This window comes from Carassius carassius, chromosome 38 (genome assembly GCF_963082965.1).
Source record: "Carassius carassius chromosome 38, fCarCar2.1, whole genome shotgun sequence".
Classification (NCBI taxonomy): domain Eukaryota; kingdom Metazoa; phylum Chordata; class Actinopteri; order Cypriniformes; family Cyprinidae; genus Carassius; species Carassius carassius.
This window is the reverse complement of record NC_081792.1, coordinates 5283477-5301668: the sequence shown is the minus strand read 5'-3', so window position 1 is coordinate 5301668 and position 18192 is coordinate 5283477. Positions and strand designations below refer to the sequence as shown.

At 39.8% G+C, this 18192-nt stretch overlaps 1 protein-coding gene across 3 annotated transcripts in view; it reads right to left on the bottom strand.

Annotated features, from left to right (window-relative positions):
- The window catches only part of LOC132119170 (retinoic acid receptor gamma-A-like), a 47785-nt gene extending 37029 nt beyond the window's left edge, over positions 1-10756 (bottom strand). The window contains exons 1-3 of one of the 3 annotated variants that reach the window (XM_059528937.1): positions 10642-10756; positions 3156-3252; positions 307-475 (exon numbers count right to left, since the gene is read on the bottom strand). The gene's annotated coding sequence lies outside the window, so the exon portion shown is untranslated. The remainder of the gene's footprint in view (positions 1-306; positions 476-3155; positions 3253-10641) is intronic. The other 2 variants (XM_059528936.1, XM_059528938.1) reach the window with 2 other exon arrangements.
- Between the last annotated feature and the right edge of the window lie 7436 nt (positions 10757-18192).

Below are 18192 nucleotides of genomic sequence, written 5' to 3'. Positions count from 1 at the left end.
CTCCATCAGGACTTGATGGAAAGTTCCAGAGTACAAACCCATAAATGGTGAAGCTGACTTTCCATATCTTAATACAGATTACCAATGCAAGTTTTCCTAACCACCACACGTGACTGCAATAGACTGCATTTTTTAAGAATCATGTTAACAGTCTCAGATCTAGTTGTTAATATTTTAAATGTATTGTAATCAGGAGTTTCCATTTTTTTTATGTTTTCATTTGGCAGGTCCAATACCTGGTACCTTTTTGCAATATATATTTGAATTAAGACATGATTTATTGTGTTCACTCCTTTTAACCTATACTTATAAGTAGACTATTCTCTCTTCTGTCTCTTTGTGCCTGTCTCTCTCTTTTAGTTGCAGTCTGTTGCTCTGTCTGTGTTCATTTCATTTGGAGCAGGGTTGCAGTAAACTGTTCCACATGTGAGGCCTGTGCAGAATGGCCATGTTCAGAGAGCATCGACACTTGATCCTGCTCTGATCAAACACACACAAACACAGAACTACATTCAAATATACCTCACCATCCCATGTACTCTACTGAATGACTTGTACATGACCCCCCCCCCTTTTTTTAATCTATGAAAGCCCCAACATTTCCCAAAACTGAATTCCTTATATTTTCTTCATCCCTCCCTCTTTGACTTGCTGTCCTTTGAAAAAACCTTTGACATGTTTTCGTCTTCAGCGGTTTCATTATCTCATTCAAGATGACAGTTTCCAAGATATTTTCAACAAAGTGATGAGAAGAACAATAATAAAAAAAGAACAGGATGAAAGAAAACTATAAGGATGTGTTTTGAGAATAGAAAAGAAGGTTATAAGACTTTGCATTAAAGAGTGTTGTATGTAAACTGTAAAAAGGATATAGAAAATCAAACAGAATCACAATTAGTAAAGTAAAAAAATTATCAAAACGAGAACAAAAGAGTAAACAAAAGAGGAAAAAGCAAAGGCAGGAATGAAACATTCCTCTCTTGTGCAGTAGTTGCTCATTAATTGGATACACATTGGGCATAAGGAGAAGTCTGGTGTGTGTGTGTGTGTGTGTGTTAGGGGTGAATGAGGCCTTGCAGCATATAAAATGCAATGGTTTTATTTCACCCAGTAAAATGGTGAAATAACAAGCTGCTATACAGGAGAACTGCCTTTACGAGTTAATGACTTGTGAGTAAAGTGTACCCAGCATTCCCCCAGAGTGTACCATATATTTCACGAGTTCACCCTTACATCTAATCTTAAAACGAATAGTAAGCATATTTTGGCGTGCTCTCCTGGGGGAGGGGTCCGGGCCCGGAGCATAGCCTGAACCCAAAGAACTCCCCCTATCCCTAATTTGGGATAAAAATAGATTAGAAGTGAGGAGTTGAGATGGAGGAGGGATGCCGAAAAACTGTCGTAGGACAGGAGGTAGGAAGGCTGCATATATATATATATATATATATACTTGTTGTGCTAGTTAAGATGGTTAGCTAAATGAGATGCACATGTGGCAAATTGGATGATTATCTGATCGTGCTCCTCCCGAACTTTGTTCATTTAAATTTATTTATTCAAGCAGCATTTCAATAAGACATTACTTTTATGACATGACATGACATGGCATTACATTTTATGCACAAACATGTTGGGACCAGAGGTGGGTAGAGTACCCAAAAACTGTACTCAAGTAAAAGTAAAAGTACTTCTTGAAATATTTACTCAAGTAAAAGTAAAAGTACTAGTCTTGAATAGTTACTTGAGTAAGAGTAAAAGAGTATCGGATAAAAAATCTACTCAAGTAGTTAGTTACTAGTTACTTTGGGTCATATATACTGAGCCTATTTTTTATTTAGATATATAGATAAAATGTATGTAACGTATGTGTGCGTGTATAAATGTATATATTTCATCAGCCTTTACTCCAATTTATGTAATTTATTATAAAACCCTGTCTGTTTACTTAAGTAACAGATATAGGTGTCATGCCATAACATATTTTTAATACGGCTGACTTTATATTAAATGTGAATTTAACATTGAAAGTTAATGTGATATAAATATTGCTACTAATCTTTCATTGTTCAGAAAGGGAGCAAATAACATTTACATTATTAAAGATAATTTTCACTGACAGTCTAGATTTCAATCACTCTCAGAAACTCCCATTAAAATCACTGAAACTGTTAACACTGTGAAATCAATATCTTAATTAAAGATTCGTACACACATCTGCACTTTGTTGTTTCTGACGAGAGAATTCGCCAGAGAGAGGTATTCAGTCAGCGAGCGAGTGAAGGAAGCACCGGCATTTTAGCGATGACTCATCTGAACGCCTCTGATTGGCCAATGCTTTAATAAGCTCAAAGGAATCATGTGTGATTGGTTATAATGCGTGTGATTGTATTAAAATTAATAAAATCTTAATCGGCTATTTTTTGTCTTTTGGAAGCTGCATTCAACTTGACTCCCCTCTGTTATAAGCCACACACGTACAACAAACTAATGTCACAGTGGTATCGTGTACTGTAATCGAATGTAGCCCAAGTTATTACCTCTTAAACAGTAGACAGCACACGCGGTGTTCATCTAATAAGGATCTCCAGCGCAAGCAAATAATAGCCTTTGCAGATTTCAATTCAGTGCAGTTCCAGCCACGTTTTCAACGCTGCTGATGTTAAACGTTACAACTCCGAATGAATCATTCGCGAATGGGCATCGCTCATTGCCCAGAGAAAAGTAGACGGCGCGTTTGGAATAAACTGAAGCATTATAACATTTATTGCATTAAGATAAAGTAACGAGAGGAGCGTCGCCCACAGTAACGAAGTAAAAGTACAGATTTTTCCCCAAAAATTTACTCAAGTAAGAGTAAAAAAAAGTACCCATCTTTAAATATACTCCGAAAAGTATTAGTTACCCCCAAAAATTACTCAAGTAAATGTAACGAAGTAAATGTAACTCGTTACTACCCACCTCTGGTTGGGACTTTTGTTGATTTTATATTAAACTAGTCACATTTGTTATATTTTAACTGTAGCCAACCTCTAAAATGAATTAGGTAAAAAAAAAAAAAACTTTTTAGCCCTTATATTAAGCCATTTTTCACACACAATCTGTCCAGTTGTAAGCTATTAAAGGAATAGTTCACTCACAACTGAAAATGTACTCACCCTCACTCTTGGAGCAGATTTGGAGAAATAAAGCATTCCATCACATTCTCACCATTGGATCCTCTGCAATGAATGGGTGCCGTCAGAATCCAAACAGCTGATAAAAACATTAGAATAATCCACAAGTAATCAAATTAATGCAATGAAAAATATGTCTAAAACAATCCATAATAACGCTTCCTCCAGTTAAAAAGTCCAGCCAGATATGTGCATATTTCTCTCCTAATTCAGATTAGATAAGATGAATTATTTTTATTATAAATTATGGACTCATCAAGTTAAAATGTCTTAATGATGGACTTGTCTCTTTTTTTCTTTTTCTTTTTTTCGTTTTTGATGCACTTTGGTGGACTGGAGGGATTTTGGATTACTTGTGGATTATTGTGGTGTTTTTATCATATATTTGGACATTAATTATGACAGCACCCATTAACTGCAGAGCATCCATTCGTGAGAAAGTGATGCAATGCTAAATTTCTCCAAATGAATACATCCATTACTCATGCTTGGCTTAGTTTCTATGTTTCTTCCATCTAACCCATGTCCCTACCCTCCAGATGGACACATGCTGCAGGGCTGTAGGGTCTTTTCCCTCCTGTAGCCCTCCGCAGGGTGCACACCTTTACACTGTCGACAAAAGCGCCTGTGTGTGCCCTGCCTCAATGTTGCCTTTACAGGAAGGGCCGCCTGGCAGGGTTTGCCTGGTCTGGGTCTGCTCTCATTTACCAGCGTGAACAAAGGGAGGGAGGGGGTACAAAGAAAGGAGGTAATGAGGTAATTCCCACAAAGTTTCTATGATGCATTATTGGGAAATATTTATCTCAGGTGGGTAACACAAAGACGGGATAAACACAGTCAATGCTAAAGGTCTGGACCACACTGAACATGTTTCTAAGTAATCAACAGATCTCATCAACATTTCCTGTCAGTTCATCCTTCACAAATTCAATAAATGTTCCTTAACATTAGGAATATAAGATGTCCACCTCAGTATTACAAATATAATTTCTTCAAAGGCCCCATGCAGCAACACAGAACTGTGAAACCTGATCTGTTGTAAATGTTGGCGTGAGAAATGCCTGTGATGTTCATTTAGATAAAAGATTCTTTGGATAGAAGTATATACTGTAGATGACCAACTGCAAGTGTGATTTCCAATGATCTCAACATGACTTTTTTATGACTATAATTTGTATTTATTTTATTTTTTGCAAATGCATGTGGTAAGTTCAGTGGCACAGAAATTACACATTTCAGATTTAAGTCTATTTTTTTTTTTTTTTGAATGAGAAGTCGAATGAGATTAAAATGCATTCATAACAGTGACATGCTCTTGGAATACAAACCAGAATCTATACACAATGCAGAACCAATTTTGCCAACTGTTAATTGCTCTAAATTGCTCATAGATCACCTTAATTTATGACTTAGAGTATCAACATCCAATTAGCAGTGAAAAAAAAGACATTTTGGCCACATTTAGTGTGTAATGAAAGAGTGGGGAGAAAATGTTAATAGTTTTCCTGGCCAAAAAAAACAAACAGTCTGCTATAGACTCATAAACCCACTTTTGTGGAATATTTTCAAAGAAAGGCAATATTATGACATTATAACACAATATATGTAACACCCTGGCACAGAATGGCAGGAATTCATCAAAGTAAACTTCTCAGTAAATTACCACATGGAAATATGTTCTGTATTCATGAAATGCTCTCTTTGTGCATTTGTGTGACACCATGTGTGACACAAGCTGACTTTGCTCCAGGTTCGAGAGAGCTTGTCTTTGATGCGTGCTTATAAATCGGGTTTGGCACCTTCAGCCAGAGCCCTGCAGTTCCCCAAAGAAACGAAAGGCTGCCACAAAGGCAAAACACGTCTGGAAAAACATGAACTAAGAGGGAATAATTACATTGCTGAAATATGAGCCATAAATCAAGGTGCCTTGAGGGAGGTTGTGGACTTCAAACCAAAGGAGGTGGTGTATTAAAACACAGACAAGTAAGGCAGGGATTTTCACATACAGCCTATGGGCTCGCCAAATACAGATGGCCATTATTGTACACAAGCGTGAATCAAAACTGAGACTCAGAGTCACATATTTCACAAAATCAGCATGTTTAAATGTCCATGCACACAGGTGTGAGACAGCTCATGAATGTTCACACAAGTGCATGCACATTTTCGGCTCTATTAACAGCATGTGTACGCTTTAAAGCTTTACATTATTCACTTACCGCTTCATAGCAAAAACATACAGATGCAGGTAATAGCTTAAATACCCATCCTCCAATAAATTGGAACGCAAATATCCCATCCCCCGAAATATTTTTATGAGTGTAGTCACTGTTACAATAACTTCAATTTATGAATGTCACTATGTCGTTGACTGTGTAGTAAAAAGTGGTCAGAATATGCATCAATTTTCTTAATGGCCTGAGTATTGTATACAGTTATTTGACACTTGTACAGAGCTCTTTTTATAATTCCTGGCACAGTGAACAGAGTCATCAAAATCAGTTCACCCAAATATTATGTCACTATTTACTCACCGTCATGTTGTTAAAATACTTTAAAAAGCATGTTTGCCTTTCCAGTGAAAGTTAATGGAGTCCAAATTAATGGGGATGGAATGGTATCTTTGTGTTAACAGAAGAAATAATATCATACAGGTTTGGAACATCATGATGGTGAGTAAATGGACCTGAATGCACTCTTCAAAAGTATGTAAATGCAAGTGCTTCTAGCTTTATCACAAGGGATGCTACAATAGGTGTCTTCTACATTCAGCTTATCATTGTAGAGCAACAGCTTGAAGAGAATCTCTCTGAGCAACTTAGATACATGGTTGATGTTTTATATAGCTAACTAGGCAGCACTTTATTTTACAGTGCTGTTCCATTTGTAAAATCTACGTACTTATTATAGTTATTACAATAACTACTAACCCTGAACCACATCTAAACCTAACAATAACCCATGTCTTTATCTTATATTACCCAGTATTTTCTTAGGTAGGCTAAGTACATTATGAGTTCATGTAAGTGCATGTAAGTGCATTCGGTTCTAATTTTTGTTTGCTTAAAAAAGATAAAAAGGCATCTATCACTTGACAGACATTAGAGAGTTAATTCTGTGTGCTGTGTGTGAAAGAAAATTCCCCTCCCCCCAACACACACACACACAATTCATCATCAGTCAACTAGACTTGATCATTCTAATTCTGCTATGTAATTCCTTAGTTGGGGACACCCCTAGATTTTTGTTACTATTTGTAAATGCACATAAAGGTACTCTGTACTTTTGCATCTGTTCTTTCATAAAAAGTCTCTGAGATGACACTGCAGCACAAACAATTCTGAGAATTGCTTTCTCAGTTTAGAGAAAAAAAAATGTTCTAAAGAATCTCCAATTCGAAAATGAGTGAAATTGCTTGTATCATACCAAGTTCTGACACAATGACAACTCCTTTAAATATGAAACACACAATGGTGCCGTTACATGGACCAGATTCTGTGGGTTGACCCCAGCAGTTGAAAGGTCACGGCTGTAGTCATCTTTTAGTGCCTGAAGCAATGAGTGTGGGTCAGAAGTCACATCTAATTGAGATTGTGGCCAGGTACTAACACACACTCAACACACAGTGAGCTAAATTACATCTTTGTCTACTTCTGTGGATCATGTTTTAGTTAGACGCATTAAGCTCCAGCTCTTATTAAAAGGTTTAATTGTTCTATAGAAAAAGAACCTTGAATTTTCAGTCCTGAGTATTCAGAGATATTTAAAATATACTCTATAAATCGAGAACATCCGGACTGTTTTTACCTCCTAAGCATGTCATCTGTTATGTCTCAACCCAACACATTTCTTTAATAAACCACATGTAAACTGTTTTTAAAATTTCAAATGGTTCGAGTCACTCCCTTTGTTCTTTTTGGCATCTCCACCAACTGTGAACCTTTCTTTATTTCTCACCATCTTTCTCACAAATAATCAATCTAAATGCACTGCGGATGTGGCAGCAGTAAAGTATTAACGTGGGCCCGCTACAGACTTCCAGCGCATGAACACTTCTGCACAACCTTTGCATGAATTATGTAGGTCCTCTCCGTGAATTATATCATCTGCAGTGAACTTCATTGTTGTTTTACTTGCTTAGTGTCAGGTGGTACAGAATTTGCTGTGTGAAACAAACTGGCTTCAGACGTTAACTCACTCTGAGAAAACATCATTATTAGTTACTTACTATTATTATTATTCTATAAAAGTGAAATGTGTTCTTTTTACTTTTTATGGGTTGGGGATATGTTAAGGTAGTATTTTTTTTTTAAATAAAACATTGGATGTCTATGCTGCTGATTTAGATAACTAATTAAATGTGTATCTTAGGTGACATGGACCGAACTAAAGAAAAGGGGTTGATGGAAGCAGCTCAGAGTTGACAGACAAGCAGAGAAAGTAAGAAGTCAAGAGACAGACAGCATTCTCTGCCTGAAGGTACTGTCATTCACAAAATTCTGAGAACAATAAGAACCGGAGGGAGGTGCAGTTAAAACTCTAAATAGAGTGCTCTCTCACTTTCTCTCTCTTTCAGGCACAAACGATACATGACACGGTGCAAATAGGAGCAATGTGTTTAAAGTAGAGCTAGACTAGACAAACAATGCCAGCCTGACAGGTGAGACGAGCACAGCTCAAGACATCGTGCTGACAGATTGCCTGATGAGCTGTAAATCACACATGCATGCTTGTGTACCTCATGAACACACTTAGTTTACAAACTAGTTTTGTCAGCATTTTTGTTAAATGCTGACAAAAACCCACGAAATCCAGCATAGTTTAAGCTACGGCAGCACACAGCGCAGCAGGCCGGGGCAAGAACAAGTCTGTGAGCTAAAACCTACTTCATGCTTTTAGAGATCATCAAATATGTGGGCGGCACATGAAATTACAGTGTTTATTCCACATTCTTAAAAATTAAATGTATTAGGATGTCCAGTTTTTCAGATCAGTGTTTGCTCTGTGTTCTTTACAGCAACAGTAAAGATGATGATCTAAAGAATAAGTGGAACATACAGTACAAAGTTCTCTGAAGTAAAACCTACCTGCAATTGGATCTACAGTAATTGCTATCTTAATTTTTAAGAGCCTAGAGGAAAACTTGAATGCTTAGAGGTTGCTTTTTCAAATCCTGGGAAACTAGAAAGATAGCAATTATGTATTGTCTCATATTCATTCAAATTCCTTAGAAAAAAATAAAAATAGATGCAAAAATCTGACACACAGACTCAAGATTCTCTGTGTGAACTTCATTTATCTCGCTGTATAGGAGAACCAATTAAAAATTATCTCAATTCTGGTCTTTCCATTGGGAGTTCATCTGAATAAATGGGTATGGAGTAGCCTCCTGGCCTCCCTGAACAAACACACAACATATATTTTCAGTAAGGAAGCAAGAACAATCTTGCTTCCTTACCAACACAAACATTTAATCACTCAAAATATTTAAAACAGCTGATTTTAATATGTCTATTGTATTTGGAATATTACCCTGTTTAAAATGTTTACATAACCTTCAAAAAGGCTATTGACCAGGTCTCACCTGTCCACTTGTGATATTAACATATCTAATCATCTAAATAAACAAATAAATAACAACCCTAATGAGTTTACTCATTTGCTGCTGTTGTGTTTGAAAAGGTCATCAAGCTAAGAAAGGAAAAAATGGAAAAGCATGTTTTCTAACTGCAACTACCCAGAAGGATTATGCATGAATCTGTCTGAGCATGTGAGAGTTTGTTTAGAAATATTGCATCATTTCGGCTACAGTCAAATCAAACACGACATTTATCAGAAGTCTATTGTTCTGTAGTGGATATAGTAAATGTTTGTGAAGGTTAAAGGTATAGTTCATACAAAAATAAAAAATTTATGTTTACTGCTAACCCCCAACAAGGCATCCAAGATGTAGGTGACTTTGTTTCTTCAGTAGAACACAAACAGAGATTTTTAACTCATACCGTTGCAGTCTGTCAGTCATATAATGGAAGTGGATGGGAATCACGGCTTTGAGAGTCAAAAAAACGTACAGAAACAAAACCAAATTAAACCCTGCGGCTCGTGATGATACATTGATGTGTAATGAAATGATCGGTCTGTGCAAGAAACTAAACAGTATTTATATAGTTTTTTAACTCTGATTAGGCGTGATGTCCAAACTGTCCTGAGCACGTTTTTCTTAACAGCAGGCACCTGAAGAGTCTTCTTCTTCTTCTTGCTTTATGTGGGATTGCACACTTATAAGTGAATTATCACCATCTATCTCTCAAATGACCATTGACACTCCTAATTGAGACTGTAGATAGAGTGTCAATCATCCATTTGAGAGGTAGGTGCCGAATATTGAGAAAAATGCACTCAGGGCGCCCTCAGGACAGTTCAGACATTGTGGTGAATCAGAGGTAAAAAAATCTCCATTTGGGTTCTACTGAAGAAACAAAGTCAACTACATCTTGGATGCCCTGGGGGTAAGCAGATAAAAATCACAATTACATTTTTGGGTAAACTATCTCTTTAAGAAGAGACAAACTCTTGATTTGATAAGGCTCAAATCACCAGATGACAGTTCTGACCAGATGAAACAAAGTATTTTAAACGAGCAACAAATCTCCATGTCTTCAGATTTATTTTCTGACCAGATCTTCTGAAATCCATCCTCAGAACTTGCTCAGTGATACACCATGCAAACAAGTCATATCATGACATGTCAAACACACTGTAGAAAGGGTATATATATATATATATATATATATATATATATATATATATATATATATATACCCAAATCAAACTACATAATATTCCTGTCATAAAATAATGCTTTCATAACGTCTAAATTGTTGCATTCTACAGAACGCTTTTGAGTAGCAAACCCAAATCGTTCTATCAGTGAAGTTCTGAGAACCTCAGCAGTCTGTCATTTCCTAGCAGCAGGTTGAAGCCGTTTCTGTTGATTTCATCAATGTCTGAACTTGATGATCTTGATAAGAAGTATTCTGCTGAAGGCCGCCAGCACACTTAACCGACATGTAACTGCCAATTTAACCACACTTAATGGCAGATATGTCTCAAACACATACACACTCATGCGCAGATGCACAATCCAGGCAAATTCATGCAAATGGTCACTGCTAAAAAAAAATTCATGACTCTTTCTCTTTCATTTCATTTCTACTCTAATCTTGTCTTAAATTCAAACTAATCAACAGAAAACTCCAGACTATTACACATACAAAACTATACGCAGGAATTTCCTGTACAACACACATTTATTCTGGCTCTAACATGTCTTTCTCGGTCTCTTTCATTTTTATGAGAAGGACTCTATACTGTTGGGGAAAAGCTATTAATGAAAATAAAACTCTTTTGAAACTTTCTAAACTTATTTCTTTGTCGTCTGTTAAAGCATGGTGGAGATCAGACTTACCTGATATGATGGATTCTGCTGAGGTCTGCCTTGAAGGCTTGAGCCGAGCATATGAGAGCAGGACAGTTGACTTGTATAAGTCAAATGTGTCTCTCTGTGTGAATAAAGAAGTCTGTTGGATTCCGCATTTTCTCTTTCAACCCCCCCCCCCCCCCCCCCCCCCACCACCACTCACTCCTCATTCGCTCTCTGGCATTTGTGCCCTCCTTCTTTCAATCAAACTTTCTCTGCCATGCATGTCTTCTTTACAGCTGTTGAGTGTACAGTAAAACACTCCCTGTATTTCTCTCAGAAATCACTGTACTCTTTGATTCATAAATACAGCGTTGGTCATGTGACGTGATAATTCAAATATACATGGCTTTTTTTAGAAACCACAGAATGCCTTTAGGGATGGAAAATCAGGGCCAGGAAGCTTAAGTTTCCCTCTTTCTGCCCCCTCCACTGGATCTGCTAAATGTTTTCTCGTATAGCATCTCTCCAGCCCCTCTAAGTTACCCCCCGCCTTCTTCTGGGTGTCAGTTTCTACGTCTTATTATCCTTCCATCTCCTTCCACGTTTCCTAGTCAAACTGCTTGCTCTAATTTTTTTTCTTTCACCCATAATTATTTTCCCTCTGTCTGTTCTCATGCCATTATGGTTCCTTTTGTCTATTGTCTTCCTTAAGGTCAGTTCTTGTATTCATTTCATGTTTACTACTAGATACTGTGGCTATTGTATCCACCAACCACCCCTACCCCCCCCCTCCAGTCTTAAAAATAAAGGCTCCAAATAAGGGGTTCTGCTGCAATGCCATAGAAGAACCTTTTTGGGTTCCCCAAATAACTTCTCAGTGAAACATGGTTTTCACAGTTCACACTTGCTAAATATTATTTTTCAAGATTTCAATGAATATGTACGGAGTCCCGCACATGACATGCAAAAAAAAAAAAAAAATTGTGCGCATGATTTACTAATTTGTTACCTCAATTTACTAAAACGTGCACACGATTACTATTGCGTTCCCTCAATTTATTATTGCATTCCCTCGATTTGCTAAATCGTGCGCACAATTTAGCAAATCGAGTAAACGCAATAGTAAATCAAGGGAACACAATTGAGGGAACGAATTAGTAAATCGTGCACATGATTTAGCCTTATATTTTTTCCTGCGTGTCATGTGCGGGGCTCCGTAAATATGCATACACACACACACAAAAAAAATAGTTTGAAGAACATTTTAATAAAATAACTTTTCTATGACTTCAGAGAACATCTCCTGGTTACACATGTAACCATGGTTTCCAGGGTAAAGAAATGCTGCGCCAAAACACTATGGGAACGCCATCCGCATGACCATGCTCTGAATCACGTGTGTAATCAGTCCAATGGATGGGCAAGATGCCACAGGTGGCTTGACGTAGTGACCAGGACGCTTAAAAGCACATGCGGTGGATTCAGCGGCAGCTTCTGGGAAATTAAGTAAGCACTCGCGATGATGTCAGAAGTATGGCACTGAGATGCAGCATCTCGTTCCCTCTGGGAACCATGATTATATGCGTACCATGGAGACGTTGCCTTCAGGAACTTGAGCTGCATCCAAACGTTATGGTAAAGAGTATGCCCACGCCGCTAGACTTACAAATCCCTGCCTAGTGTGGAAGAGCATAGCTAAGGCAAGAGAAAGGAGCCAGGAGTGGCGCAGAATGCAGGTAGGTACCTGACAAGTAGGCGGGGACATCCCTCACAAAGTCCAACTTCAGAAGGAATGAGCCTTGACCCCCAAATGAGAGGGGAGATCAGAGGACTTGAGGCAATATAATAGCATCCTGATCCACTGCTTAAAGTCAAAGTCAAAGTCACCTTTATTTATATAGCGCTTTAAACAAAATACATTGCGTCAAAGCAACTGAACAACATTCATTAGGAAAACAGTGTCAATAATGAAAAAATGATAGTTAAAGGCAGTTCATTATTGAATTCAGTTATGTCATCTCTGTTCAATTAAATAGTGTCTGTGCATTTATTTGAAATCAAGTCAACGATATCGCTGTAGATGAAGTGACTCCAACTAAGCAAGCCAGAGGCGACAGCGGCAAGGAACTGAAACTCCATCGGTGACAGAATGGAGAAAAAAACCTTGGGAGAAACCAGGCTCAGTTGGGGGGCCAGTTCTCCTCTGACCAGAAGAAACCAGTAGTTCAATTCCAGGCTGCAGCAAAGTCAGATTGTGCAGAAGAATCATCTGTTTCCTGTGGTCTTGTCCTGGTGCTCCTTTGAGACAAGGTCTTTACAGGGGATCTGTATCTGGGGCTCTAGTTGTCCTGGTCTCCGCTGTCTTTCAGGGATGTAGAGGTCCTTTCTAGGTGCTGATCCAGCATCTGGTCTGGATACATACTGGATCCGGGTGACTGCAGTGACCCTCTGATCTGGACACAGACTGGATCTGGTGGCCACGGTGACCTCGGAACAAAAGAGAAACAGACAAATATTAGCGTAGATGCCATTCTTCTAATGATGTAGCAAGTACATAGGGTGTTATGGGAAGTGTTTCCGGTTCCGGTTTACCTAATTAATGCAGCCTGTAAATCCTTTAACGGATTTGGATAATAAAAGCATATTAGTATGTTATGTGTATGCCAGGTTAAAGAGATGGGTCTTTAATCTAGATTTAAACTGCAAGAGTGTGTCTGCCTCCCGAACAATGTTAGGTAGGTTATTCCAGAGTTTAGGCGCCAAATAGGAAAAGGATCTGCCGCCCGCAGTTGATTTTGATATTCTAGGTATTATCAAATTGCCTGAGTTTTGAGAACGTAGCGGACGTAGAGGATTATAATGTAAAAGGAGCTCTTTCAAATACTGAGGTGCTAAACCATTCAGGGCTTTATAGGTAATAAGCAATATTTTAAAATCTATACGATGCTTGATAGGGAGCCAGTGCAGTGTTGACAGGACCGGGCTAATATGGTCATACTTCCTCGTTCTAGTAAGAACTCTTGCTGCTGCATTTTGGACTAGCTGTAGTTTGTTTACGAAGCGTGCAGAACAACCACCCAATAAAGCATTACAATAATCTAACCTTGAGGTCATAAATGCATGGATTAACATTTCTGCATTTGACATTGAGAGCATAGGCCGTAATTTAGATATATTTTTGAGATGGAAAAATGCAGTTTTACAAATGCTAGAAACGTGGCTTTCTAAGGAAAGATTGCGATCAAATAGTACACCTAGGTTCCTAACTGATGACGAAGAATTTACAGAGCAACCATCAAGTCTTAGACAGTGTTCTAGGTTATTACAAGCGGAGTTTTTAGGTCCTATAATTAACACCTCTGTTTTTTCAGAATTTAGCAGTAAGAAATTACTTGTCATCCAGTTTTTTTTATCGACTAAGCAATCCATTAGTTTTTCAAATTGGTGTGTTTCACCGGGCTGCGAAGAAATATAGAGTTGAGTATCATCAGCATAACAGTGAAAGCTAACACCATGTTTCCTGATGATATCTCCCAAGGGTAACATATAGAGCGTGAAGAGTAGCGGCCCTAGTACTGAGCCTTGAGGTACTCCATACTGCACTTGCGATCGATAGGATACATCTTCATTCACTGCTACGAACTGATGGCGGTCATATAAGTACGATTTAAACCATGCTAATGCACTTCCACTGATGCCAACAAAGTGTTCAAGTCTATGCAAAAGAATTTTGTGGTCAATTGTGTCAAACGCAGCACTAAGATCCAATAAAACTAATAGAGAGATACACCCACGATCAGATGATAAGAGCAGATCATTTAGCATAAGCTTCTCTGGCCAGACGCCTCAGCCTCAGTGCACCACAGAGGAAACGTGTAACCAGGGGGTGTCTGCCCACTGACTGGCCACAGAGAGGGGCGTGGTAGGCCGAAAAGTCTGCCATGTAAACTTTCAAGGTGGAGAGGATCATCCTGCAGAGAATCGGGCCTGCAGGAACTCCAGTACTGTGCCATCTGGGCAGTTAACTGGGTCAAGCTGGCAGTCTCCGCACCAAGAAGTGAAAGGTTCCACTTCAAGGCATACAGTTTTCTCGTACAGGGAGCTCTAGATTGGAGGATGGTCTCAGCAACCTTGGTTGAGAGACCGGAAGTTATGAGTTTGGTAAGAGTTGCGCCCCCTCAGAGGCCACACCCACAGCTTTGGGCGGGGGTGAAGGATTGTACCCTCTGCCTGTTAGAGGAGATCCCTCCAGACAGGAATCTCCCATGGAGAGCCATCAAGGAGAAAAATCAGGTCTGAGAACCATACTCTGCCCAGTAAGAATGGGGCTACTAGCAAGTAGACAGACCCCGTCTCAGTGTACTGTCTCCAGAACTCCCAGGAGCACAGAGACTGAAGGAAAGGTGATCCCGTGGAGCTGGATGAGTCACAGAGAGCCAGAGGGGACAGTGCGATGTCTCCTGAGTTGCAAACAGGCTTGGCCAAAAACTCTCCATATCTGCTTCATCACTTCGGAGTGAAGTCTCCATTCCCTGGGCCTCTGCCCATTTCTTGACAGGATATCTGCTCTCATATTGAGATGCCCATGGATATGAACTTCTCTCAGTGAGGGGAGTTTGCCCTGGGAACACACAAGGATCTGGGTCTGGGTCTGGGAGGAAGTGTTTCAATGCTAGAAACACGGCCAACATCTCCAGACAGTTAATGTGCCACGCGAGATGGCGACCAGTCCACAGACCATGGGCCGAGCAGCCACTCATGACCACTCCCCAACCAGTGAGCTACGCCTCCGTCACTAGCATTACACAGTGACAAGGAGCTCCCAGCACTGGGCCCTGAGACAACAACCGAGGTTTCCTCCACATGTTTAAGGCATGAAGGCAGTGACCTTGAGCATGCGGAACAGAGAACCCCTTGGTCTTGAGCCACCACTGTAGGGGTCTCATGTACAGCAGGCCAAAAGGTATTACCTTGGAGCTGCCATTAGCTGCCATTAGAACCAACAGTTTCTAAAACTGCTTGACAGTGAGTGACCAGCTTTCTTTCACTCTCGCAACTGCGGTGAGGATCGACTCGATCTGAGAAGGAGACAGACATGCTTGCATCATGGTCGAATACCACACCACACTCAGATAAGTGGTTCTTTTTACTGGAGAAAGCACACTTTTCTTGGCATCAAGTCTTAACCCCAGCTCTTTCATGTGAGTGAGAATGAAATCTTGATGCTGAACCGCCATCTGCTCAGATTGAGCTAATATCAACCATTCATCGAGGTGGTTGAGTATGTGGATGCTCTGGAGTCAGAGAGAAGCCATAGCAGCATCCACACACCACATGAAAGTGTGGGGTGATAGTGCAAGGCCGAAAAAAGCCACCAAAAGCAAACTTCAGAAACTTACATCCTTCTTTGAAATGATGAAATGAAGAACCTGGACTCTCTGTCAAGATGAGGGACCACCTCAATGGCCTCCTTACTCAAGAGAGTGTTTACTTCTAGTTCAATTACCAGAGCCTGCTCGGGCCCACCAGAGTGGAAATGACCCCGTTGAAATGAGGCAGAGGAGAACCAAACTGGAGTCGCTAGCCTCTTTCTACAGTGTGCAGGACCCATTGAGACACTTTTGACAGAAGTTTCCAAGCCGCTAAAAAAGTCTACTAAGGAATCTTGAGACTGACCTCTAAAATATTCAGAGCTGCTAGGTTTTTGCCCTGAATAGACCTCAGTCTTTCGAGACTGGCCTCTGATGCACTTAGAGTTGCTGGGTCAGTGCCCTGAAGTGGCAGCTCAACAGGGAACATCCATCTAGCTGCTCTAGAAACCTCCAGAGAGGTAGCGAGTCTCTATGTACCCTTACATTACCGGGCAATGATTTAGAGAAGCGCTTGCCGGAGACTGCTGCATCCTGAAGTCTCCAACCCGATCATGTGCGATCTTTGCGATCTCAATCGCCGTCCTGCCTCAGCTGGAGCAGGACCAAAACCACAAGATCACAGGCATGGACACACTCCTCGGAGCATGCCTGGCGAGAGCAGAGCATTTTGCAGCGGGAAAAGCCCCCTCGAGAGCTGACTGCGTGAGCTCCTCTCCCCAGAAATGATGCTCATTTTGATATTAGATATAATATGCTTGTGCAACTGGTGCTTGTGCAACTGGGGAGCTCATCAACGCCCTCCACATCAACCTCCTCAGAAGACCTCTCTTCGGGGGGAAGAACCGCATGCATGGGCATCTGATCCCAGAGATGCGGGCGCTGGAACTGGTGGGTGAGGAAGAAGATAGGGACTGACCTGTCTTCATTCCCTCCACCAGATCCATATGCGAACCCCACGTCGCTCCGCCTCGGCGAAAATGGGGTTGTCACCACGAGGAACACTCATGAAGGCTCCCTCCTCAAAGAGAGTCTTCTGAGAGTGAAACATACGCAGTAACAAATGCTCGCAATGCGGGCAGTCAGCTCTGCGTGCTTCGCTCCCAAGCAGACAACACTCAAACTATGTGTGTCCCCACCCTAAATATAGCACGGCAGAGAGGAACACACAGCCTTAACTCTGCCTGATCTCGCCCAAATGCTTCATTTTGGCTGAAGCTTGACATAATGGAGCTTATAAGTGGACAAACAACACTAAATAAGACTCAAAACAAATAGCGACTGACACACAGAGTGCTTGCTGAATGATAGACAGTTGCTGTTGTATCCACCGCCCTTGACATCTCGCAACATCCATTGGAGTGATTACACACGTGATTCAGAGAGTGGTCACGTTGAATGTGTTCCCATAGCGTTTCGCACAGCTCAAGTTCCTGAAAGGGATCTGGAATATAACACTGTTGTAAGGATATTTTTATAATACTTTTATGATGTTTTGCATCCTTTTTGAACTATATAGAAAATTTACGGAGAAGGTATACCAGAACAGTTCTTCAACAATTCTCCTTTAGTGTATTACAGTTTTTGTAATGAAGGTAAATAAAGGAATTTATTTTGGGCAGAACAATTTCTTTAATCCTTGCTCTTGCATTTCATTGATGTTTTATAAAAATTCTTGAGTCCTAAATCAGCAATGAGAGGTATTAAACATGCAATCACATGCACAAACGCACATAAATATTACCTTTATGTTATCACTCATTCACACAGGGAGGGTGCACTGTGGGAATATCTCAATCAATGCATAGTTTGTAAAGTGAATGTTTCCAGATTAAATATGATGTAGTCTTTGATTGTTAGTGGCCAGATTATATAGGGTAACTGTATTTATTTGTTTACAAATCGTTATTTGGCATATGATTATATTGCAAAAAAATGCATTTCAGATCTTCAAGAGCTCTTCAGGAGTGTCTTTACATTTTAGCTCTTCAGAAGGATGGCCCTTGGTGCCAGCCCTTCAGGGCACTATTTGACTTCATCTTTTGATTTTGGAAGACTAATCCTTAGAGGTGGAAAGTAACTAATTACAAATACTTTTGTTACAGTACTTGAGTACTTTTGTTTTTCTACTTTCTTTAGTACAATAAAATTGTGGTTCTTTTACTTAAGTAGAAAAAAACTAAGGTATTCAACTTCGCTACTTTTATTTTTCACCAAAAGTACAAAA